The following is a 25,000-nucleotide window of genomic DNA, read 5'->3' on the forward strand; positions in this document are numbered from 1 at the left end:
GAGAGAGAGAGAGACTGACTAATTAACTGGGGAGTATGAGCACCAGACTGCTGGGTTCAAATGGCACTATGTCAGGGAAGAGAGGGCAGTGAGGGTAATAATTAATGGGGTTGCTGGTCTGAAGGTTGAAGAGTGATTATTATGGTGAGATTGTTATATTAAGTGGAGGATACTAATTTGTTTTAAGTATGATATGAGGTGGTCCATACAGAAGGTTTGTGGCTCTAAGAATATCGTGTAGACACGGGAGGCAGGAAAGAGAAACGAGATGAGAGAAGGCAGCAGCACGAGCAGCTGTATGTCTCAAGCAGGAGAGGAGGATGTGGGAAACAGAGAGGATTATGTCACAAGTTGGGCATAAGGGGGATGGGAAGCTATTCATAAGGTGGGAGTGCATGAGGTTGGTGTGTCCAATATGTAACTGAGCCAGTGCTGTTTCCAGGTGCCTATTTTGGAGAGAGAGAGAGAGAGAGAGAGAGAGAGAGAGAGAGAGAGAGAGAGAGAGAGAGAGAGAGAGAGAGAGAGAGAGAGAGAGAGAGAGAGAGAGAGAGAGAGAGAGAGAGAGAGAGAGAGAGAGAGAGAGAGAGAAAGGAAGGAGGGAACATTTATCATTTTGAGGTGGGTATTTATTTACAATGGTATTTTGCATTAAATTTTAAGGTCATTGCTCTTGTATCTGACGTATAGGACAACCCACTTTTTTTTTGCCTTTTTAGGATGATTCAAGTGTCATCTTATACACCAAAATATGTGGTATTTCATTTTTTTTTTACATTCTTTTCTATAATTTATGTTATTTTCATTCAATGATAAGTTTAGTGCACAACATAAACCCATAAAAAAAGGGGGGATTTTCTACCTGAAATGGATGAATTTTTTTACATTAATTCGAATGGGATAAATTGCTTCTCAACTCAAACACTCTAAAAGAACCAATCAAGCTTGAATCATGAGGTACCACTGTAATTATATCAACAGGAAAATGTTAATTATTACCAGAACCTTCACAAAATCAACCTTTCTTTGCTGATTTGGTGGTTTGGAACTTAGGTTTCTAACAATCACCTGACATAAGACATAAAATAGAAATTATTTAGTAGAAAAAAGCTTTTAATTCTTGTCCTTTATATTATCATAATTACTTTGACAGCTGCAGGGTAATTACCTTTAAGATTTTTCTTTTCTTTTTTTTTTTTTTTATGTAGGAGGGGCACCAAAAAAGGCAACAAAACTGTAATAAAAAAAAAAGGCCCACAGAGGTGCCAGTCCCCAAATGGTGTCAAAATTGGTAGTCAAAAATTACAGGATAAGTGTCTTGAAAACTCCCTTTTGAAAGAGTTTAAGTCATAGGAAGGTGGAAATACAGAAGTAGGCAAGGAGTTCAAGACTTTACCAGAGAAAGGGATAAATAATTGAGGACACAGAAAAGGGGTTACTGTCAGGTGTCTGAGGCAACTGACAGTAATGCCTTTTCTGTCCCCTTCAATTTTTTCTATCGTCATTTTCAATCCAAAGCTGGATGTTGTGTCTATGTGCGCAATGACTTAACCTGCTCTCATGCCCAAGCTCTTGAATTTTCTGAGTTTTTCCACCATCTGGCTATGACTACAGAGTCACTCTCAAACTAAATTTATCTGTGCTGTATACCTCTCACTTAATTCCTCTGACTATAAGAAATTCTTTGAATACATAACTTCCAAAGTGGAGCACATTCTGACTCTCTTCCCTTTTGCGAAGATCTCCATTATTGGAGGCTTCAATGTTCACCACTAGCTTTGGCTTTTCTCTCCTTTCACTGACCATCCTGGTGAACTAGCCTTCAACTTTGCTATCCTTCATGACCTAGAGCAACTGGTGCAACACCCAACTTGTATTCCTGATCGTCTTGGAAATACAGTAAAATCCCTCTTATCCGGCATCAACAGGACCGCCGACATGCCGGATACTTGAATATTACCAGATACTTGAATAGAAGTGAAATTATGTTCACAATCACCACCCTACACTCACGCATCTTACCATAACAAAGATCAGCTGTAATAGAAGTGAAATTATGTCCACAATCACCATCCTACACTCACACATCTTACCATAACAAAGATCAGCTGATCTTAATCAGCAGCTGATCTGATCAGCTGCTTAAGTGTAAGCACAACACGCTTCCTCTTTCTACAACTTTGGGCATGATGAAGGCATCAGGCGATAAACAGTGCACACGCGGGACTGAGTCACTGAGTAAACACAGTGCAGTGGGCCGTGGCTGGCGCGAAGCAGTGCGCTCTGGCGAGGGAACAAAGTATGCCTCGCGCAGGAATTTTAATCAATTTTATGAGTACACATTGATTTTTTATTGATTTTAAGGCTTGGGGAAAAATGTGCCGGATACTTGAATGCCGGATGAGAGGGATTTTACTGTATCATCTTGCAGTCACAGTTAACCTGCCCCAAGGTAGAGTGCTTGTGCTTGGTGATAGTCAGGTTGGGCACTTAGATAGTGCGTTTTGTGTCAGAGACAGGAAGCGTAGGTCAAGGGTGTGTTTGCTGGGAGCGTGGGATAGGGAAGGTTGCTGATAGGCTAGACACTTGGAAAATTATTGGACCAAGCCCATTGTTTTTCTCAATGTGGGAGGGAATGACCTTGGTAAGGTCAGGAGTGAGGAGCTGTTTGGGAAGTTTTGACAGGTTCTGGAGAGGACTAGGGACAAGGGAGGGATTCCTGTGGTATGTGGAGTCTTGCCGAGGAGGGCGTTAGTGGTGACTGGCTGTCCAGGGCTATTACAGTGAATTGCAGGCTCATGAATCATTGTAAGTAATGGATAGACATTCATCAACAATTGGGACCTCTTCTAGAGTAGGGATGCCTTGTAAATCCGGGATGGAGTGCATTTATCATGCCAGGGTGCCTGGGTTTAGGCCACAATACTCGAGTGGGAGGTAACTGGACTCCAGCGCTTTTTTCATCAGTCAGTAGGGAAGAAGAGGTTATGAGGTCAAAATGAAAGACAAATTAGTTAAATCTAGAAAGGTAACTAGCTCAGAGAAGGTAATAAATAGCTTAAGTGTTTACTATAAAAATTGTAGAAGTATTTTGAATAAAATAGACTTGGCGTGTGTAGAGAAACTTGATATCATTGCTTTAACAGAAACTTGATTAGATATGTCAGAGAAAGTATTTAATCCAGAGGTTAAGATAGATGGTTATACACTGTTCCATAAAGACAGGGAAAACAGGAGAGGAGGAGGCATCGCATTATACATTAGGGACACATTACAGTGTTGTACTAATAGTAGAATTAAAAAAGATAGCAAAACATAGTCGATATGGGTAGATATTAAGGAAGGACCACAGTCAGTAGAACTGGGAGTAGTATACACCCCACCAAACAGTACAAAGGAAATTAACATCTCACTGTGGCAGGAAATAGAGCAGAAAGGTACAGTGGACCCTTGAATAATGAACATAATTGGTTATACTGAGGGGTTCGTTAAAGGAAAAGTTCGTTTTGCAATCTTAAGAACTTATTTATCTTTTTATTTATCTTTGTCCTTGATGATGGTGCCAATGGTGCTCTTATTACGATCGTAAAGGCAACACAACTGGGTGATGGTTGCTCCTTCCTCATACTTCTTGATGATTTCCTTTTTCATAGCGACTGTAATAGGCTGTCTTGTCTTCTCCAACTTCTTTGTGCTGTCCATGTTGCTGAATGCTGTCTTGCTCACAAAATGCTGCTAAACAAAGCTAAACAAGGAGCAAACACTAAGAGCAGCCTCTTGCTTATGCTTATGGTGCAAGGAACTGGAGCAGTGTTGCCAGGTCACTTTATACCAGTGGTGCCAGGTCTTGTTATGCTATTTTCACTAGTTCGTTATTGAGCTTTTAGTTTGTTTTGTAGGTTGCAATATTTCAACTATTTCAGTTTGTTACTGAGATTGTTCACAGTTCAAACCGTTCGTTAGTCAAGGGTCCACTGTACAGTCAGGTATGTGAGGAAGATTTTAATTTTAGGAATATCGACTGGAGCCTGATGGTGGGTAATGGAAGCAGAGGAATTTCTTAAGGTAATTCAGGGTAATTTTTTTAAACAGGTAGTTGTAGAACCCACAAGGGGGAATAATATTCAAGATTTAATTCTTACTAACAGGGAGGAAGCAGTCATGCAGATAGAGATTGGAGGACAGCTAGGTAACAGTGACCATTGGAAAATTAGGTACAAATTAAAATGGGAGGAAACTTTTAGAAGCAAAAACACTAGTAAAATACCTGACTTTAAGAGAGCAGATTTTGAGGAATTAAAAAGGTACCTCCAAGGAGTTGACTGGCAATGGATACAGGGTGATGTTAGGTCCGGGACGAACTTGAGAGAGATAAGGCAGGATGAGAGAGGTGAGGTGTGAGTGTGTAGGACAAGAGGAGGGAAGATGTGTCCAGAAGGGACTGAGAAGGATGAGAGATATGTGTGGGTATGTTGCAGGGTCAGGTCATGCTGAGATGGGAGAGGTGAGGTCGAGGCGAGTAGATGAGGGAGTGGAGAGGAGAGGATGGAAGAAGTCGAGATGAGGGGATTAGGTGAAGTAAATGTAGATGAGTTGTATAAATATTTTGTAAATTGCATACAGGACAGTTAGCAAACATCCCGTACAGAGCAATAAGATCACAGAAAAATTACCCTAAATGGATGATTGTTAGGTTAAAACACTATATAAGGCAGAAGAAAAGTATATATGAGATTAGAAGGCAGGGGAAAAGGTTTTAAGGCCACATTATAATGAAATAGTTAAAACAGTCAGGAGATTAACAAAGAAAACTAAAAGCAATTATGAATTAAAGGTAGCCAGCCAGGCGAAGACGTATCCCAAGGGATTTTATCAGGTATGTAGGACGAAGAATAAGGAAACTATAGGTTCATTAAAGGCAGCAGATGGGGAGCTGGTTAGTTCTGGGGAGGAGATTAGTAAAATTCTGAATGAGTTGTTTAACTGTCTTGACCCAGGAAAACATGCAAGATATGCCAAATAGTGAACAGATGTTTAGAGTAGATGAGAATGAGAAGCTGACAGACATTACCATAACTAAGGAGATAGTGGAACAGGAGATAGGCTAAAAAAGTTCAAGACACCAGGACCAGATGAAATATATCCCAGACTACTTAAGGAATGCAAAGAGATTATTAGTGAGCCATTAGTTTCTGTCTTTAGGAAGTCACTTGGGTCAGGTGAGGTGCCGGTAATATGGAGGCAGGCTAAAGTAATACCCATCTTTAAGAAAGGAGATAAAACTTTAGCATCTAATTATAGACCTGTCAGCTTAACTTCTGTTGTAGGTAAAATAATGGAATCAGTAATAGCAAAGAGCATTAGGGAGCATTTACACAAACATAGCTTGATAAATCAGTCATAGCATGGGAAGTCTTGCTTGACAAACTTGTTAAGTTTTTACAGTAAAGTGTACGAGGCAGTAGATAATGGTGATAGTTATGACATCTTATGTCTGGACTTTAGTAAAGTGTTTGACAAGGTACCCCATCAGAGGCTCTTGAGAAAGGTTAAGGCACATGGGATAGATGGGAAGGTGTTAGGCTGGATAAAGTCATGGCTTAGTGACAGGCGACAGAGAGTTGTAATAAACGGCTCTAAATCCAAGTGGGGTCATGTAATTAGTGGGGTGCCATGGGGATCAGTATTAGGGACATTGTTGTTTTTAATATATATCAGTGACTTGGATAGTGGAGTTAGTAGTGATGTTAGTAAATTTGCAGATGATGACACAAAGATAGGTAGATTAATTAGGTGAGAATTAGGATTAATTGGAATTAGGTCAGAATCTGCCTTGCAGGCAGATTTAGATAGGATGAATGAATGGACAGACAGATGGCAAATGTAGTTTAGTATCAACAAGTACAAAGTACTTAGCGTAAGTAGAGGAAACCCACACAGTTGGTACACAATAAAATATAAAACTCTGGTAGGTTCAGGGTATGAAAAAGATTTAGGAGTTATAGTTAGCTCTGAGTTCCGTCTAGGAAAGCAATGCATAGAGGCCAGAAGCAGGGCAAATAGGGTATTAGGATTAATTTTTAGGAGTGTTAAAAGTAGAAGGCCCAAAATAATATTAAAATTATATGTGGCGCTGGTCAGACCTCATCTAGACTACAAAGTACAGTTCTGGTTGCCAAATTACAGGAAGGATATAGATCTATTAGAATCAGTACAAAAGAGAATAACTAAAAGGATACAGAGGATGAGGAGTATTCTTATGAGGTGAGTTTGAAGCTGTTAAATTTACATTCTTTAGAGAGACGTAGGTTAAGAGGGGACCTGATAGAAGTCTCAAGTGGTATAAAGGTTATAACAAGGGGGATATAAGCAAAATTCTTAGGATCAGCAACCAGGACAGAACAAGAAATAACAGGTTCAAACTTGAAAAATTTAGGTTTAAGAAAGAGATAGGAAGAAACTGATTCTCAAATAGAGTGGTAGATGAATGGAAGAAATTGATTCTCAAATAGAGTGGTAGATGAATGGAACAGACTCGGTAATCATGTTGTTAGTGCTAAGACATTAAGGAGCTTTAAGAGAAGATTAGATGGGTTTATGGATGGGGATGATAGGTGGAAATAGGTAGGTATATTTCACACAGGGACTGCCACGTGTAAGCCTGGTGGCTTCTTGCAGCTTCCCTTATTTCTTATGTTCATATGCTCTTATATGCCCAACATTCTTGACCTTTTCTTAACCTCTAATCCTTCTGCTTATGTTGTTACCCTATCTTCTCTTGTAACGCTCCTTTTTATTATTTCTGTTTCTTTGAGTCTCCCCAATAATTGTTTTCTTTTGTAGTTTGCGGTGAAGAGGAGAATAATAGCGGTAATTAAAGGTTTAGTGATTATATGAAAAAGTATATTTATAAGGCGTGTATTCGTGGGAGTGATTTAAAACTCTTGAAACATTTATTATAAATAGTCTTACTTATTTCAACTGTGGTTTTCTCTAATCAGTGGTAATACGAATAATAGGATTAAATCATGTTGCGTCAGCCTACCAGTAACTCATAAGGTGTCATTCCCTAGCTTATAAAATATGTTAGTAATTTAGAATTCAATTATTAACTTCAACTAATGTCCAGCTTATATGCTCACCTTGCTAGCCAATTATTCCTGCATTTTTATTTAAACTCACGGTTCAGTAAAATTATTTGTGAAAGAAGAGAGAGAGAACTAGCTAAGGTTCCAATAACTTCAGAGGCCTGGGGGTGTTGAGGGGGAGAGCACAGAATGGCGTCTCCCTTCCCTCTGGCAACAGGTGGGTCTCGTAGCTCTGAAATGTTTAATTTTTCTTTTATTTAGAAGTGAATATTACTGTGTTCATGTTTATTATTCATGTCTCTAGTGAAGATATAGTGACTGTATGTGTTGACAGAATGGCGTCTCCCTTCCCTCTGGCAACAGATAAAATAGCCGGTGTTGGTCCCACGTGGAGACAGGCCACAGAGTCTTGGGAAAGTGTTAGCCATGTAATGTTTCTTTAGTCAAATATAGTCTACTGTGAATGTGTTGTGGGCAATATTGTTGCCGTAGAGAAGTGATGGATGAAGGCTGTGACGCTATTTAGGGATATAACGGTGCCCAGAATCAATGGTACTCTTGAGGAGTTATAAAAGTAATTATTTTCTTGTGTATTCGTAGTGTTAAGTAACGGAGTATAAGTGTATATGCCATACCAGAATTTCAAGTGCCTTTTCTTTTTTTTTTTTTCTAGATTAACCACTCGATAAAGTGTCATAGTGGGTCAGTCAACCCAAAGAATCCCATCAGTATTATTCATTTAATTATTTTTGCTATTTTTATATTTTTCGTTCCTCCAAATAAAGCCACACTGTAGGTACTGTGTGATCATTAACCTCTCCCTACCCTCTGGCCATGACGATGAAGGCGAGAACCATTACCAATCAAAAATGTTTTCTTTTTTTCTATTGTGTGTGCGTGCTTCACCTCTTCTCTCTTCCTCTTCTTTTTTTTTCTTCTTCACCGTGAAGATCTTTGCCTCGTCTCATTAGAGCTCTGATCGGACCGGTGAGGAGGAGGGAGGAGGGGGGAACCGGAGGAGGGGGGGTGGCGTTACACTCTGTTGGGCTCCTCCGATCACAGCCTCATATCTGTATCTTATCCTATCACTTCAATCCCTCCTCAGGATCTCACAGAGTGGAGGTGCCTCGGGCATTTTGTCTCTGCTAGTTGGGTGGGATCTGAGGAGGTATTATGCTCATTTTCCTTGGGATGACTACTGCTTCTGTGTCTGAGACCCATCTCTGTGAGTTGAGCACAAAACAGAGGTGACAGTGTCTGGCATGGAGGTGTACACGTGGTGATAATTGCAACAATAAAACCATGACAACTATGATTAAGCGTGGTTGGTTTTTGAGACATTGGATGGTTTAGTTGAAGGTATCATATGGTTTGGGCATGTACATACATTAGTTGATCTTGGAGGGAAAGGATTGGCTCAGCTTCACTTGTCGAATGCTCCTCATTACTGCCAGGTATGTATTGGTGGGTGTCTTGACAGTGTGGGCTTTCATCATGTATTAAGAGTTACTTGTAGAAGGATATATACTCATGTATTACAATTTTTGGGTTGTACTCTTTACAGATTCCTGCTAAATTTTGTGTTAATTAAAGCCAATCATTTGGTCAGATGTGTTTTACTACTAACATCATTTTAATCAACATAAGATAAGGCAATCAATGCCTGGAACTTCTACCTAATGGAGAGTCTGCTAAGACCAGAGAGGTTGTATGCAAACCCAAGATCACTGACAGCAGCACAGGAATGAAAACACTGGATACAAACTTTCAAGACTCATAGCAGTTCTACCTCAAGATAAAGTGAACAAGCTTGGACTCTTTACCAATTTTATGTCACTCAGAGTGTACGAAAGTATATCTGAGGGTGCAACTTATGATGATGCCTTAAGTACACTATAGGCTTTGTGTGTGAAACTAACGAATGAAGTATTTGTGCATCACTCACTGGCCACTCATCGCCAACAGCTGGCCGAGACTCTAAATGAGTACTTCCAGGTCCTTAAGATCATGAGTAAAGAGTGTAATTTTAAGGCTGTCACTGCGATTCAGCACTGTGAAGAGTATATCAGACTCCTTTATTAGTGGCCTGCAGTTGCCACTGATAAGGCAATGCCTATTGAAAAACAGTACTCTTGATCTGACTACTTTGTCTAACCACGCACGAGCTCTCGACTCTGTATAGAGGAACTTAGAGTTTTACGGTGATGTTCCTTTGTTTTGTGTGATCAGTGCTGCTGTGGATAATACTATGTAACACCATTTTTGTCTTTGACAAGCAGGTGTTATTTTCCAACTCTTTTCATTGCAAAACAATAGAAAATGTTCATTATTCCTGTCAAACTTTGCTTTTTAGAATTATTTTTTGCCCCAAATATCTAAATTTTACCATTTTTCCACATGCTGTCACAGAGAACTTCTTTGCTCTTGTCTTGAATTGACCACATATGTAGCAAAATGCATTTGGAGGATGATTGCCGCCTCTTAATGCCATTTCATCTCTTGTGATGTGTTCTCAGGCAGCCAAAGCAGAACTGATTGGTGGTCTGCAAACCCCTACTTCTATATTGTCAAGCAGTACTCTAGAATATCCTTAGTCTTTCTAAAATGTGTTCCAGAATGTTCTCAATCTTTCTAGAATATTCTTGAACCTACTTTAGAATATTCTGAATCATTCTAGAAAATTCTTGTAGATTCTAGAAAATTCTTGATACTTCTACATATTTCTACTGTATTCTAGAAAGTTTTAGAATATTCTGGAAATGTTTACATTGAATAGAATGTTCTAAAATGTTCTAGAAACTTCTAAAAGTGTCTAGCAGAACATTCTGGAAGATTTGAGAAAATTTCTGAAATGTATGCAAATTCTTCTTAATATGAGAAATCTTTTGCTAGAGCTGGTCAATTCAAGAATGATCTTATAAAAATTTAAAATCTTTGGAACACTTTATATTCTTTCTTTCACTGTTTTAACTTATTTACTACATTTCAAAAGCAATCAGATAAGCAACTGAGATTTTGCAAAGATCTTTACCTGACGTGAAAACCAATAGTAACCCATACTATAATAAAATAAGCAAAAAGTGTAAATTAATTGTTCTAACCACAAAAGCAAAGTTTTAGGATCAAAATAACTTTTTTATATTTTGTTTAGATGGAAATAACTGGAAAATTATGGTTTAGAGCCAAGGACAAGATAAATGTGAAATTTTGTTACATAGTGTAATAACACTAATGGAGAGCCACAATCTATTACAGTAATGGCTGCTATAAATTCAAAATATTTCTTTTGTGGTCTTTGACGCCACCCATGTTTGAAGTGTCCTGTTTGTGAATTGTTGTGCCATAAGTGCCAGAAAAAGGGTCGCGTAGCTAAAGTGTATTGGAGCGCTCATGCTACTGGGGCTTTAGCTTCTATTGATTGTATGACATTGGTGACTGTAACATCAGCTGCTGCTACTCCTAATATATTGTCAAAAGTGGTGGCTAAAATTTTGACTGAAACAGATGGACTTATTGACAGTGGAAGCTCAGAGAGTTTTGTATATCAACATAGTTAAACTCCACTCATTAAAAGTGCAACAGTCTAAGCATGATGTAACCATGGCTTCTACTTCATTTTTGATTGAAACATCTGGTTTTTGCAGTGTGGACACAAAAGTGAATGGCCAGACCTATATGAAAATGTGTGTCTGGCTGTTCTTCCACAACTCTGTTCTGATGTAATTCTAGGCCAAGACTTTCAGAAGCTGCACAATAGTGTTACTTTGACTTACAGTGGAAACTTGCCCATACTCGTAATCTGTGGACTTAGAGAGCTGAATGTAGATCCTCCAGAACTATTTACTAACCTAAAGGCTGTCATCTTATTGTCTCTAAATCACAACACTACTGCACTGTATCTTCACAGAAAAGGAAGTGGAAAGCCTGTTAAAGGAAAGAATTATTGAGCACAGCAACTCTCCATAGCATGCACAAGTGATTGTGGTCAAAAATGAGTCCCATAAGAGATGCTTGGCCATAGATTACAGTGAAACAATCAGTAAGTTCACACTCCTTGATGGCTACCCACTGCCTTGGATAGATGAAACTGTGAACAAGATTGCACAGGATCGTGTCTTCAGTACGACTGACCTATGCAGTGCTTATCATCAGGTAGCCATCAGAGAACAGGACAAGCCATGCACTGACTTTGAGGCATGTGGTAAACTGTATCAGTTTACTAGAGTTTTGTTTGGAGTTACAAATGGAGTGACTTGTTTCCAGAGAATTATGAATTCACTAATTAAAGAAGAAGGACTTGTTGGTACCTATGCCTACTTGGACAACATCACCATATGTGAAATGATGCAAGAGGAACATGATGCTAACCTTGGGAAATTCCTCAAGGCTGTCAAAAGAAAGAATATGATCTACAATGAAGAAAAGTGCCATTTTTTCAACTCGTAAGTTCCACATTCTGGGCTAAATGGTGGAGAAGGGAGTGATTTGTCCTGATCCCAAATGCCTCAAGCCTCTTCATGACTTAACAGTGCTGTGTGATAGAAAGTCACTACACTGTGCTCTTGACCCATTTGCATATTATTCATAGTGAATATATGATTATTCACACAAGATTTGTCCACTTATTGCCACTAATACCTTCCCTGTGATGGAGGAGGCAGAAGCAGAGATTCAGCAACTGAAGAGTGATATAGAATCATCAGTGGTTTAGGCAATCAAAAAATCTGAGCCATTTCAGATGGAGATGTATGCTTCAGACACCGCTATTGCAGCTGTTCTCACCCAAGCTGGTTATCCCATTGCCATCTATTCTTGAACTCTGCAAGGACCTGAGAGACACCATGCTGCTGTAGAGGAGGCCTTGGCTATTATTGAAAGTGCCACTGGGGGCATTACTTGATCAGTAAGCACTTCTCTACTAAAACTGACCAATGTTTGATAAACAGTATAAGAACAAAATAAAAAAATGATAAAATTTTAAGGTGGAGGATGGAAATCTCTTGCTATGATTTTGATATATTGTACAGACCAGGCCGAGATAACATTGCTCCAGATATACTCTCCAGGAGTTACTGTGCCATGGCATGCCCTGATCAGCAGCCACTGTCTGCCATTCATGATGACTTGTGCCACCTTGATGTTACTCATTTGCTTCACTTTGTCAGGTCAAAGAATCTACCTTATTCTGTGGAAGATATCTGTAGAGTTGTTACCTCATGCAGGACATGTGCAGAGTGCAAACCTAACTTCTATCAACCTACAAGAATTCCTCTTATAAAAAAGCTACCCATCTATTCAAACAGCATTACATAGATTTTAAAGGACCCCTTCCAAGTACAGACAAGAATCAGTATTTCTTAATTATTATAGATGAATACTCTAGGTTCCCATTTGTATTCCCATGTTCTAATATGTTTACATTAACAGTTATCAATTGCCTTTCTCAAGTCTTCTCCATTTTTAGCATGCCATCTTATATTCATTCAGATAGGGGAGCATCATTCATGAGCAGAGAACTAAAAGATTTTCTCAAGTAAAGGTGTCGCTTGCAGCAGAACTATGAGCTATAATCCTCAAGGCAACAGGCAAGCAGTGAGGTTTAACAGGAGCATTTGGAAGACCATTACAACTGCTTTGGTATCCTGTGGCCTGCTGATCTAGTGGTGGCAAGTTGTCCTTCCTGACGCCCTTCATTTAATTAATTCTTTGCTCTGCATGGCAACCAATGAGACCCCACATGAATGGCTCTTCGGGTACACTCGTCGGTCTTCCACTGGGACCTCTATTCCATCTTGGCTGTCCAGTCCTGGCATTGTCTTACTTATGCATCACGTATGGCCCAGTAAGACTGATCTGCTGGTAGATGAGGTTAAGCTCCTACAGGCAAATCCCCATTATGCTCCCATAAGGTACTCTGATGACAAGGAAGACATGGTAGCTACCAAACACTTAGTTCCTGCCAGTAGTGAACCTCATGTACAGCCAAATCCTGAAATGAGCAACTGGCCTACTCATTCTGTTGATTCTACAAATATGACTCTTCAGTATAGTTCTGTTCCTGAGGACACTTCAACTACTCCTCATCAACACAAATGCAGTGAGGATACTTCAGTACTAAGGCACTCAGGCAATATGAGACATCCTCCTACTTGCTTCGAGGTATCTTGGATATAATTTTGTAGAAGGTGGAGAAAGTGGTGATAATTGTAACAATAAAACCATGACAACTATGATTAAATGTGGTTGGTTGTTGAGGCACTGGATGGTTTAATAGAAGGTATCGTATGGTTTGGGCGTGTACATTCGTTAAGTGATCTGGGAGGGAAATGAGAGGCTCAGCTTCTCTCATTGACAGCTCCTCATTACTGCCAGGTGTGTATTAGCAGATGTCTTGACAGTGTGGGTTTTCTTCATGTATTAAGAGTTACTAGTGGAAGGATAATACTTGTGTATTACAATTTTGGGTTGTACTCTTTACAAACTCCTGTTACATTTTGTGTTGATTAATGCCAATCATTTGGTCAGATGTGTTTTACTACTCACATCATTACATTCCTCATTATCTCTCTCAACCTAAACCTTCCAAACCTTGGTTTAACATGGCCTGTTCTCATGGAACAAGCACTGAATCATACAAAAGTTTTTCGCAATGGTTTGAACGAAGAGTTCAGCTTTAGAAATAGATGAGATGGCAGTGGTGCCATCAGGTTAAACTAAAGGAGGGAAAGATGAAGTGAAGTTATTGGCAATATTTTTGGCTTAGTGCCAAAAATCATGAGGGGAGTTAGATCTTGAAAAATTTTTACACTTTCTATTAATGAATGATTTTTAACTAACTGGAGAATAGATGGCATGATTTTGAGAAGAAATATAAAGCACATGAAATTCAGGTGATGGAAGGGTCAAGTACCTTTTATGGGCCACCTCTCTATCATGTATACCATGAGAACGGTCTGTGTTAAACCAAGGTTTGGAAGGTCTAGGTTGAGAGAGTGAGGAATGTATTCCTCTATGCTAGACACTATCAACTCTGTTTTGCATTCAGCACACAGGGATGGGTCTCTGACATGGAAGCAGTAGTTATTCCAAGGAAATCAACATAATAATTAGCAGAGGCAAAATGCCAGAAGCACCTCTGCTTACGGGGATCCTGTGGAGGGATTGGAGTGATAGGACAAGATACAAATGTGAGATTGTGATCGGAGGAGCCCAAGAGAGAAGATGGGGTGACAGCATAAGCAGAAGTATCAGAGGTTAGGAAAAGGTCTAGAATGTTGGGCATATTTCCAAGACAATCAGGAATACAAGTAGGGTGTTGCACCAATTGCTCTATTTCGTGGAGGATAGCAAAGTTAAAGGCTAGTTCACCAGGATGGTCAGTGAAGGAAGAGGAAAGCCAAAGCTGGTGGTGAACGCTGAAGTCTCCAAGAATGGAGATCTTTGCAAAAGGGAAGAGAGTTAGCATGTGCTCCACTTTGGAAGTTAAGTGGTCAAAGAATTTCTTATAGTCAGAGGAGTTAGGTGTGTGTATGAGAGAGAGAGAGAGAGAGAGAGAGAGAGAGAGAGAGAGAGAGAGAGAGAGAGAGAGAGAGAGAGAGAGAGAGAGAGAGAGAGAGAGAGAGAGAGAGAGAGAGAGAGAGAGAGAGAGAGGTTAACATGTATTCCATCTTCCCTGTGCTTCACACCAGTCTGAAGGACTAAAAGAAGGGAATATTTGAGGCAACATGATATCATTAGGAAATGCATCGCTATATTTAGTATTACAAGTGTCTTTCGTAAACCAAACTGTACTCTGGCATTCTGTAAGGGTTAGATAAAATGCAGTTGGAATGATGAGTGATTTCCCCATTCACACATCTGACTGTGGTGTAGTAAGGACTGAAGGGGTTAAGAAGAGTAAGCAAGATGACATAGTTTGGTTCGGTCTTTTTTATAAACATTCATAGCTGCAAAGGAATAGTGAACACTAGTCTATTCTAAGATCTAGAGTAGCTACAGTTGTCTAAATAAAACATTAAAGTGAATCCTGTATTAATCCCTCACCTTATAACTAAAACCTGTTAATTCTCCCTGTCAGGCAAATGTTTTAAAACTACAAATTTGTTTTTAATTTATTTTTTTTTCAATCAGAACCATTTATAGACATTTTTTAAGGATGAGTATCATCATTTATCTCAAACCAAGTCTAGCAGAAATTGGTTAAATCTTTAGGATCACTGCATGTGAATGCAAGGAGTTACAGGTGGTCTGAGTCCCGAAGCAAAGTGTGCCAGATGTGTGACATGGGAGAGGATGAGACGGTGGAACATGTGGTGCTGGAGTGTGTGAAGTATGCTAGAGACAGGAATGAGATGATGCAAGTGATACTGACTGAGTTAGGGCATGATAGGAATGAAAGAGTGGAGAAGACAGGAAAGGAGTGGGTGGTGTTGTTGCTGGGACTGTATAGAGAGGCGAATGAAAGGATGATTAGAACATAAGAACATAAGAAATAAAGGAAGCTGCAAGAAGCGACCAGGCTTACACGTGGCAGTCCCTGTATGAAATATACCTACCTATTTCCATCTATTATCCCCATCCATAAACTTGCCTAATCTTCTCTTAAAGCTCTCTAGTGTCCTAGCACTAACAACATGATTACTGAGTCCGTTCCACTCATCTACCACTCTATTTGAGAACCATTTTTTCCTATCTCCTTCCTAAACCCAAATTTTTCAAGCTTGAACCTGTTATTTTTTGTTCTACCCTGGTTGCTGATCCTAAGAATTTTGCCTACATCCACCTTGTTATAACTCTTATACCACTTACAGACTTCTATCAGGTCCCCTCTTAACCTACGTCTCTCTAAAGAATGTAAATTTAACAGCTTCAGCCTCGCCTCGTAAGGAATACTCCTCATCCCCTGTATCCTTTTAGTCATTCTCCTCTGTACTGATTCTAATAGACCTATATATTTCCTGTAATGTGGGGACCAGAACTGCACAGCGTAGTCTAGATGAGGTCTGACCAGCACCAAGTATAACTTTGAGGCGGTGAAAGAGTTTCTGGAGAGAATGTGGCGTGCCACATGTATGAACAATTAGGATAGAGGATGCTGTTCGTTTCTTTTTTTTCCCCCCTTCTACAGGAGTTGCTAGTCCAAAGGCCTGGCTCAGGAGTGATCCTGTGCCACCTGTACCATCAAGATCCTTGCTGACCAGACTTGAATCAACAATGAGACACTGGTTTCAGAGCCTGTTAAAGCACACAAACACTTTGAGGTGGTGGTGGTGGTGGGAGAGTGGGAGTACCTTCAGTCCTCTTCCCTCACCCACCAAGACCGAGGAGCAGTGAAGGCGTTTGGGTTTTCCTGTCTTCCATGCCCTCAGCTGTGACTCCTTGATAAGTATGAACTTTCATCATAGTTAATAATAAGAATTTTGCTAGGTGACTACAGGTGGTGAACTTAATCAAATAATCATGTGTTTGTAAGTAATTTTTTGAGAGTAGTTTCTTTTCAACTCTGTAATCTAGGGTAAGAGTACTGTTAATGCTGAGTTATGCAGTGTAGATAATAAATGAATGTTGCTGTATTTGTTGTATTTGAATTTGTCAGTGATTTCCTCAATCCTGGAATTTATTTACTTTGAGATTTTGTTACGATCTGATAGTCCCTGCGCTCGTAACATTCTCATTCATGGTGAGTTGTAACACTGCCTACACAAAGATGGTATTATAAGCTGTCAAGGGTATATGCCTGATTATACTTGTCATTCTATACTCATTCTAAAATTGTCTCATTAATTTACAGCATCTTTAAGTTGGAATTTGTTTGATAGGAATTACTGATATATTGTAGTTGCTAGATAATATTCATACACAAATCTAAAAAAGGGATTAATAAAATCTTGGATGTCACAAATGAGTAGAATTGCATGGAATAAACACCACTCAACATGCCAACACACTCCTATAAGTAACACATCACTAGTACTGCACTTGCTGGCATCTTGTTTACACCACCACCATCACAATCACTCCTGCTCTTCTGAATTCAGTGTATCTCCTTCTCAATGTTGAAGTGATTATCCAGCTTTACTACTGTGCAATGTGTCAACTATTGTACCCTAGGCTTCCAGAAGCAGGAAGGGGATAAAGCTTTAGATTCAGAATCCACATGTTAAATTATAATTCCTTCCCATGATGGATGCAGGGGTCTTTATGCTCACCAAATTGATCCATATTAGCAGTGGTGGAAAATATAGTGTATGTAGTACAATAGGCACTACTGCATTTGAGATGACAACAAATTTATACAGTACCCTCCCGAGTTTCACACCTAGTCCTAACTTCTAACTATGCTGAGTTTTGCGCATTACCATCCCAAGTTTTGCACTGCTTTGACAAGTATAGGTCACATGTTGGCATCACATGTTTACATACAGTAAACACCCCATAAGTTGGAGCTCTCTCTCTCTCTCTCTCTCTCTCTCTCTCTCTCTCTCTCTCTCTCTCTCTCTCTCTCTCTCTCTCTCTCTCTCTGAATGTTAGAACAATCCTAAGAATTGCTAAAATAGAATAAGACTGACTGAGAATGAAAATGAAATTACATATATGACTGAGAATGAGTGAGAAATGATGAAGCAAAGATGACATAAAATGAATGAGTTGGAGAGAGAGAGCAAGGTATAACTCCCTAATCCCTTATCTGACAGATAATGGGGAGGGGAAGTGACAGGGAAAGAGGTCTGAGAAAAGATGAAAGAAAGAAGAGGAAAGGAAAAAAGGGAGGAAGGTACAAGTACCTGATAGGTGAGCAGCAGCTCACACAGGTGTGTCTTGCGAGTTTTAGTTTGTTATTCTGATTACATTTTTATTAAAATTTCAGTGCTTGCACGAATGGCAAGTTCATCTTGCTACTTTTGATTCGTTATTCCGATTAGATATTTATCAAAATACCAGTGCTCGCATGAGTGGTGAGTTTGTTATGCCAGTTTTGGTTCATTATTCTGATTAAATACTTATTAAAAATTTCAGTGCATTATTGCAGCTGTACGTTATAATGACCGTGTATTGTCGTGTACCTTACTGTACAAGTCTTGTACAATGCTTGTGTTTAGATCTTCAAGTTTTGAGTGTTGAGTTATACTCTAAGTGCATAAATCATGTGTGATTATGATCCCTCCTTCCATCTCCTTTACATCAGCCCTCCATCTACTGGCAAAATTTACATACTACAAACTGATATTGCATACTGACACAATGATATTGCATACAGTATTGTACTGGGGAGAGGGGATGGATAGGTCACAATTCCACTATTTGTGAGGGCTCATTATTCCATCTTAGATGTTTTATTCTAATAGAAAGCAATTCTGGCTACCTAAAGGGAGGCAGGCTGTAAGGAATTGATATGAGGAGACATCAAGTCAGTCTTGACACAGGTCCATGGTCCTCAGAACTTCCATCATATAGGGTCACATTACTAAGGCCATTCAAGATTACTATTCAGGGACCACAGTGATCATAGGAGAATCTATTCTCCTAAAGAAAATGCATATTCTTATTTTACTTGTGCTTCAACAGTGGTCATATGTTTAAAAGACTGTGGAAGATTTGAACAGTGAAACCTTTATACAAGCATTCCAGTGATTTAAAATGACCAATTACTGACAATACCACTATCTAAAACTCAGAGGCTTGAGGCCACTGGCAGCAAACCCTTTTCTGTTTCTCTTACTCTCTTTCAATATCATTACAGAGCTGACTGTTGTTTCTATGTATGCAACAATACAATACAGAACTAGCTGTTGTTTCTATGTATGCAACAATACAGTGTAATTGTACCCACACTCTTGTTTTCAGAACTTTCCATCTGGCAAAGACTTCATTGCCAGTCACTAAATTCATCTGTGTTGTGTATCTCTCAACAACACTATGTAGAATGTTTTGACCATTCAATTTGTAAAGTGGAACACATATTCAACCACTTACCACTTCTCCCTTACTGAAATTTCCAATGACTAGAGATTTCAATATTCACCGCCAGCTTTGCCATTGCCTTTCACTAACTAATCTGGTAAACATGGCTTTAGTTTTGCTATTCTATACAACCTAAAGCAATTAGTGCAGAACCTACTCACATTTTTTACTATCTTCCAGATGTGCCAACCAGTGCCAGCTCATGGCTAAAATTAGTGGGGATACTGCTTCAGAAAATTTTTAGCCATTGTTTTAATATGAAAAAGAAAATTTATACAGAAATTTGATAAAATCCTGAACAAAAGTTTTTCTTGCTTAATGTTGTGTAAAATTAAACAAACATATAAGAAGAAAATTTCTAAATACATATACAGTAGAACCTCGGTCACTGAATGTCTCCCTTTCCAAACAATTTGGTTTTTGAGCAAAAATTGTAACTCTTAATTGGTTCGAATACTGTATCATAATTTGGTTTTCAAACAAAGTTACTTGATTTCAAATACTACAAGACATAGCAAAACTTGCCATTTATTACTAATTTATAGTTTCTATAAATATTTCCTTCATTTTTGTATGTTTGGAGGAGCGACACAGAGGGTAAGACAGTAATTCAATCTTCAAAATAAGTTAAATATCATCCCATGGAAGAAGTTGAAGAACCTCAATGTAAACAAACAAGGTTTGCCACTCATGAGTAATCCTGAGTCTCCTGTGGCTCTCTCTATGACCCACAATACCATCACTACTGTACAACTACATTTTCTCAGTAGCTTTTCCCAGCAGCAAGGTGCCTAAGTGTTACGATCACCTTCAGTTTGGCGGTGAGTGGGTTGCTTCTCTCTGTGTCACTCTGTAAGGATTCCCTCATTTGATCAGTGACGAAGAGAATGCCTGCATGGTCTAAACAATATCTTTTAATGAGTTCTGTGTCATCAAGTTCATTCAGTACCTCCTTTATGGATGAAAATTTCTAAGCTGGAGATGTTATGGAGTGTCCATCTTAGCAATGAGATCACTGGCCACTAAGACATGGTGGGTAGGTGCATCAGAACAGATTAACCTGTTTTATATTGATTCCTATGGGAAAAATAGTTTGGGTTTTTAACATTTTTGATTTTGAACAGTTCAAGAACCAAGGTTCCACTGTATAACATTAACTTACGAAAGTCAACACAGGTGTGCACACATAAAAGACTTCTCATCACTCATCTGTCAAATCTATACTAAAACCATTAATGTGTCAATGTACCCAAGGCCACTGTCTGTCTTGAGTTGTCATGTCAGATAATATCAGAGCTTTGCTCTCCCATGCAACTTGATCAAACTAGTTGGATGGCATGCTGATTGAGATTTTTATCCCCTTTTCTGGCACAGACTGTATTCTGACTAGCAATGGATGAGAAAGACAAGAAAGGGATATGATATGACTGGCACTGGATGAGAACAATAAGGAAGTGATATACTATGACCAGCATTGGTTGAGAATGGTAAGAAAGGGATATATTATGACTGGCACTGAATGAGAATGGTAAGGAGAAGAACTAAGTGTTCTTGTGTCACTTCTGCCAATATTCTTCCTCCTCCCAGTTTTTTACTCTAAACATGAGTTTTATTTGTCCAAATATGGAATACTGTTCCCAAATATAGGGAAGTTATCTAATTTTAGTTGACAGGTAATCTTGTGGATGCATCTTGTCATACCAGTACAAGACCATCTTGAACTCAGCAGAAGGCTGCTTGAAGACTGAAGTTCATTTGCTAGGCCCCAGTGTGTAAATTATCCTCTTAACTCTTTGATCTTAAGGTTGAAGGATCAATAATAGCTGGGGTAAATCTAATGGAGTGATATGCATTATATCACATGAAAACTATGAAGTTAGACCAAGAGCAAAAAATGATACATGATGTATATAATAATATTTTGAGTTGAGTCAGTCCACCAGTGAGCCTCCTTATCATCCAACTTAAAGACTGTGCTCCAGTAATTGTTTCATACATAGAACTGAACATTATTAAGTTAATACATAGAACAGGACAGTGGAAAAAAATCCTCTTATGCAACCCAAGCAGAACAATGGACACTAGCTGGCTGTCAACATTTCCTATCTTTTTTTTTTAGGTTTATTATTATTTATTATTTTCTCCTTGAATCCATAATAGTTTTGCAGCTAGGTATTATAAGCTCTAGAGAGATGGTTAAGTCTCAGAATTTAAGATCACTATCCTATTATCATTTAATTTCCACAGAGGATATGAAAACAAGAGTGTATGAGCTTAATCTCAAATCATGCACACTCACCTGTCATCTTAAAGTCCAACATGATATTAATGATCTGGTTGAGTGTAAGGCACTTATTGCCAATCCCCCATGCCAAATACCTGCAACAAAAATACAGCACACACTTAATTTATTGTAAAATAAGTAAATATAGAGAATGGCCTCATTACGAAAGGGCATGGATAAACCAGTGTATACTGTTGGGTCTTTATGTGGAAGTATGTGGCCACAAGTTCCTGGGGTGCAGTAGGGTGGTCCATGAGACTATCCCATTCTATCAAGGGCAAGTAAGGCTAAGAGAGTGAATGATGTGTGTATGAGTGTGTGGTGCTTTGTCTGGGCCAACCTGTATGGATAGATAAACAGATATACTCTTACAAGTATGATCAGTTTGGTTCCTATCTGATACATGCATAAATGTGATGCAACCTTGAGGGCTTCTTTAGGAAGCTCTCTTGCATCTTGTTTGATAAGCAGACTGGATCAGATGCAGGAAAGGAATGGATCAATGTTATGGTGTAACAGGGATAAACCAGTTCTGTTGTCAGGTCCTCATGCACAGAGAACCACATAATGCTTGTATGACTGACTCTCATAAAAGTATGGTCAGTGAAGATCTGTTTTCTCCTCTAAAAAGACTACGAAATGTGGCAGTGCTGGAGGAGAATTTCACTGGTTCCCAAAGTGATGATATTCAGGTGGAGACAAAGGACAATATTGTTCTAGCAGAAAAAAATACTGATTTGCTGTCAGGGATCATATCATTCTTCTTTATTCCATGTATTTAGTTAAAAAAAAATTTCAATAGAAAATGTGAAAATCTTACTAGATCTAACTCCCCCTGTGACTTCTGGCATCAAGCCCCAAAAAAACATCTTCAACATTTCTTCTTTATCTTTCTCTGCTTCACTCTGATGGCACCATTACTATTTCATAAATTGCTAAATCTGAACTCCTCATTCAGACCTTTATTAAAAATTCAACCTTGGATGTTTCAGGGGATGTTCTCTTCCATCCTCTGACTATTCCATGCTTCTGGTTAAGAGTCTTGTTAATGATGTCCTTCATGCCATTGCTGGCCTGATTGGGTGCATCCTGTTGCACTCCACAACTATGCCTCTATGCTTACACCTTGCCTGGTCAAACTATATCAACTTTGTCATCTACCTTTCCTTCCTGCTATAAGTTACCTACATTTAGCCTGTTCCTAAAAAGGATAACCACTCCAATCCTTCAAACTACCATCCTATTGCTTTAATCTCCTGCCTCTTTTGTTTTTAATTTATCCTCAATAGGAAGATTCCTCAATATTTATCACTTTACTACCTCATATCTGATCACCAGTACATGTTGTGCTGTTGTGCTTGCCTGACTGGTTGGGGTGCAACAACAGGAGATGCCAAGACAGGTCATTGGGCTCATGTGAAACTAGACCATATTAATGTTTTAGAACTAAAAGCTATACTATTGGGCCTCAAATCTCTATGCAAGGATTGCAGGGATACACATATCTGCTTTCGATTGGACAACACCACTGCTGTTGCCTGTATAGACCGGGGTGGCAGCATTAAACCTAACCTGAATGCTGTAATAGAAAATATTTTTGATTGGGCTGAGTCAAGAGGGATTACATTGTCAGCAGAGTACATAAAGGGACTCCATAATGTAGAGGCAGACAGAGAATCCCGAGTAAAGAACTTAGATACTGAGTGGATGTTACTACCCAAGGTCTTCAAGTTACTGTGCCAGACCTTTTATACACCAGATATTGACCTTTTTGCCAGTAGAATCAATGCCCAGCTACCCATTTATGTTTCCTGGAAGCCAGATCCTTCACCTACATATGTTAATGCGTTAACACTCAGTTGGGCTGATGGGGAATTATATGCCTTTCCACCTTTCAGGATCATCAGCAAGGTACTGCAGAAGATACAGGAAGAGCAACAGCTATGACAATTCTCCCTCTTTGGCCAACCCAAGTATGGTTCCTGAAAGCCCTCCAACTGCTGGCAGAAACTCCTCTTCTGCTCCCTCGATATTCATTAATCCTGCCTCAATATCCCTCCCTTGTACACCCACAGGCCCAAAGGTTAATTCTAATAGCAACGATCTTATCGGGCATACCTTCCAAAATCAAGGCCTTTCGCCAGAGGTTGCCGGATTTCTGCTTAACTAGTGGAGAAAGAGCACAAAATTATAATATGGGAAACATATCAAAAGATGGATGTCATTTTGTCTCAGCAGGGATATGGATCCATTTTCACCCCCTGTAAATGTTTTGCTGTATTACCTATTCCTAGAATTTAAGAAAGAGAAAGCTCGAGGCTATAGCTCTATGAACATTATCCGGTCAGGCATCTCAACAGCAGACCTTATCAAAGGTCAGCCTGCAGGGAGGCACCTCTTAGTCAGTAGGTTCATGAAAGCAGTCTTCCAGGAGAAACCTTCCTTTGCTCGCCTTCAATCTACTTGGGACCCAGAATTGGTTTTAAATCACCTAAAGAGCCTAGGCCAGAATAAAGACTTGTCACTCATCCAGTTGTTGAGAAAATTAACAATGCTAATGTTACTGATATCTGGCCGACGTGGCCAAGTGTTACACTTAATGGACACCAGGAACATGAGTACCTCAGACTCCAGAATCTCTTTCCGAATAGGAGACCCTCTCAAAACATCTAGGCCAGGTTATCATATGTCTGAACTAGTTTTTGAAGCATATGTACCAGACAGACGAGTATGTGTACACACCACTAGTTTACACTACCTTGACAGAACGAAAGAAAAAAAGGGGGAAAATTACCAGATTCTTTCTAACAACAAAACCATCCATAAAACTGGCATTGAGACACTTTACGACGCTGGACAAGAGATATCATGAAAGCTGCTGGTATAGATCTCACTATCTTTTCTCCTCATTCCACCAGGTCAGCTTCATCCAGTAAAGCAGCCCTGAAGCTACCACTGTCCACTATTTTGTCCACTGTAGGTTGGACCAATGAGTCAACTTTTGCAAAATATTACGAGACCATTAAACAAATTTTGTCGGTTTGCAAAAGCAGTGTTGTCATAAGTTTTTGGGTATGTCGGGTTTAACTACTTTGTCTTGTGTACAAGGTTATGCACTTTTATGAACAAATGTATCAGTTTCTCTGTAGTTGAGTCACTTGATTAAAGAAAATCTTTGGGAATGCCACGTTTTCTTATGCATACATAAGTGTTTCAGGTTATATACCTTTCCATGAATATATATATATATATATATATATATATATATATATATATATATATATATATATATATATATATATATATATACGAGTATATAAAATTTTTCTTGTAGGTTTGAGGAACCACTCTAAAGCTCTCATTGAATCCATTGTGACGCAGTTAAAATATTGTGAAATGAAATTGTAAGATTAAACGAATACTTACCAAGTGTGAAGTTTGATCATAATTTCACGAACATTTTAACTGTGTCACTTAGGGATTAAATGCCCTCCCTTCGCTTCCCTTCATTCAACACTGCTTTCACAGTGTTGAGTGTAGAAATCACTAGATGATTTATGTAGATATATTTATTAATGTTTAATGCTGCCTCCTCAAACCTACTCTCTAAAATGACTAGTATGTGGCAGGTGGCACAGGCATCTCATTTAATCCCTAAGTGACGCAGTTA

The 25,000-nt window shown here is 39.0% G+C and overlaps 1 protein-coding gene and 2 long non-coding RNA genes across 11 annotated transcripts in view; 2 read left to right on the forward strand and 1 right to left on the reverse strand.

The window, feature by feature from the left end:
• Positions 1-16,424, forward strand: part of LOC135089517 (uncharacterized) — a 71,192-nt gene extending 54,768 nt beyond the window's left edge. The window contains exon 4 of the long non-coding RNA XR_010261513.1: positions 16,213-16,424. This is a non-coding gene — a long non-coding RNA (uncharacterized LOC135089517). The remainder of the gene's footprint in view (positions 1-16,212) is intronic.
• Positions 1-25,000, reverse strand: part of LOC135089516 (uncharacterized) — a 53,648-nt gene that overhangs the window by 16,385 nt on the left and 12,263 nt on the right. For 7 of the 9 annotated variants that reach the window (XM_063985109.1, XM_063985111.1, XM_063985106.1 and 4 more), the window contains exon 3: positions 21,346-21,425. The exons of 1 other annotated variant lie outside the window; for it this stretch is intronic. The gene's annotated coding sequence lies outside the window, so the exon portion shown is untranslated. Of the gene's footprint in view, positions 1-7,139; positions 7,317-21,345; positions 21,426-25,000 lie in introns of those variants that run through there. One more of the 9 variants, XM_063985112.1, reaches the window with a different exon arrangement.
• On the forward strand, positions 17,645-20,520 carry LOC135089518 (uncharacterized). The gene is made up of 2 exons (XR_010261514.1): positions 17,645-17,896; positions 20,421-20,520. It is a non-coding gene; the product is annotated as an uncharacterized LOC135089518 (long non-coding RNA).

Source organism: Scylla paramamosain, chromosome 33 (assembly GCF_035594125.1).
Source record: "Scylla paramamosain isolate STU-SP2022 chromosome 33, ASM3559412v1, whole genome shotgun sequence".
Classification (NCBI taxonomy): domain Eukaryota; kingdom Metazoa; phylum Arthropoda; class Malacostraca; order Decapoda; family Portunidae; genus Scylla; species Scylla paramamosain.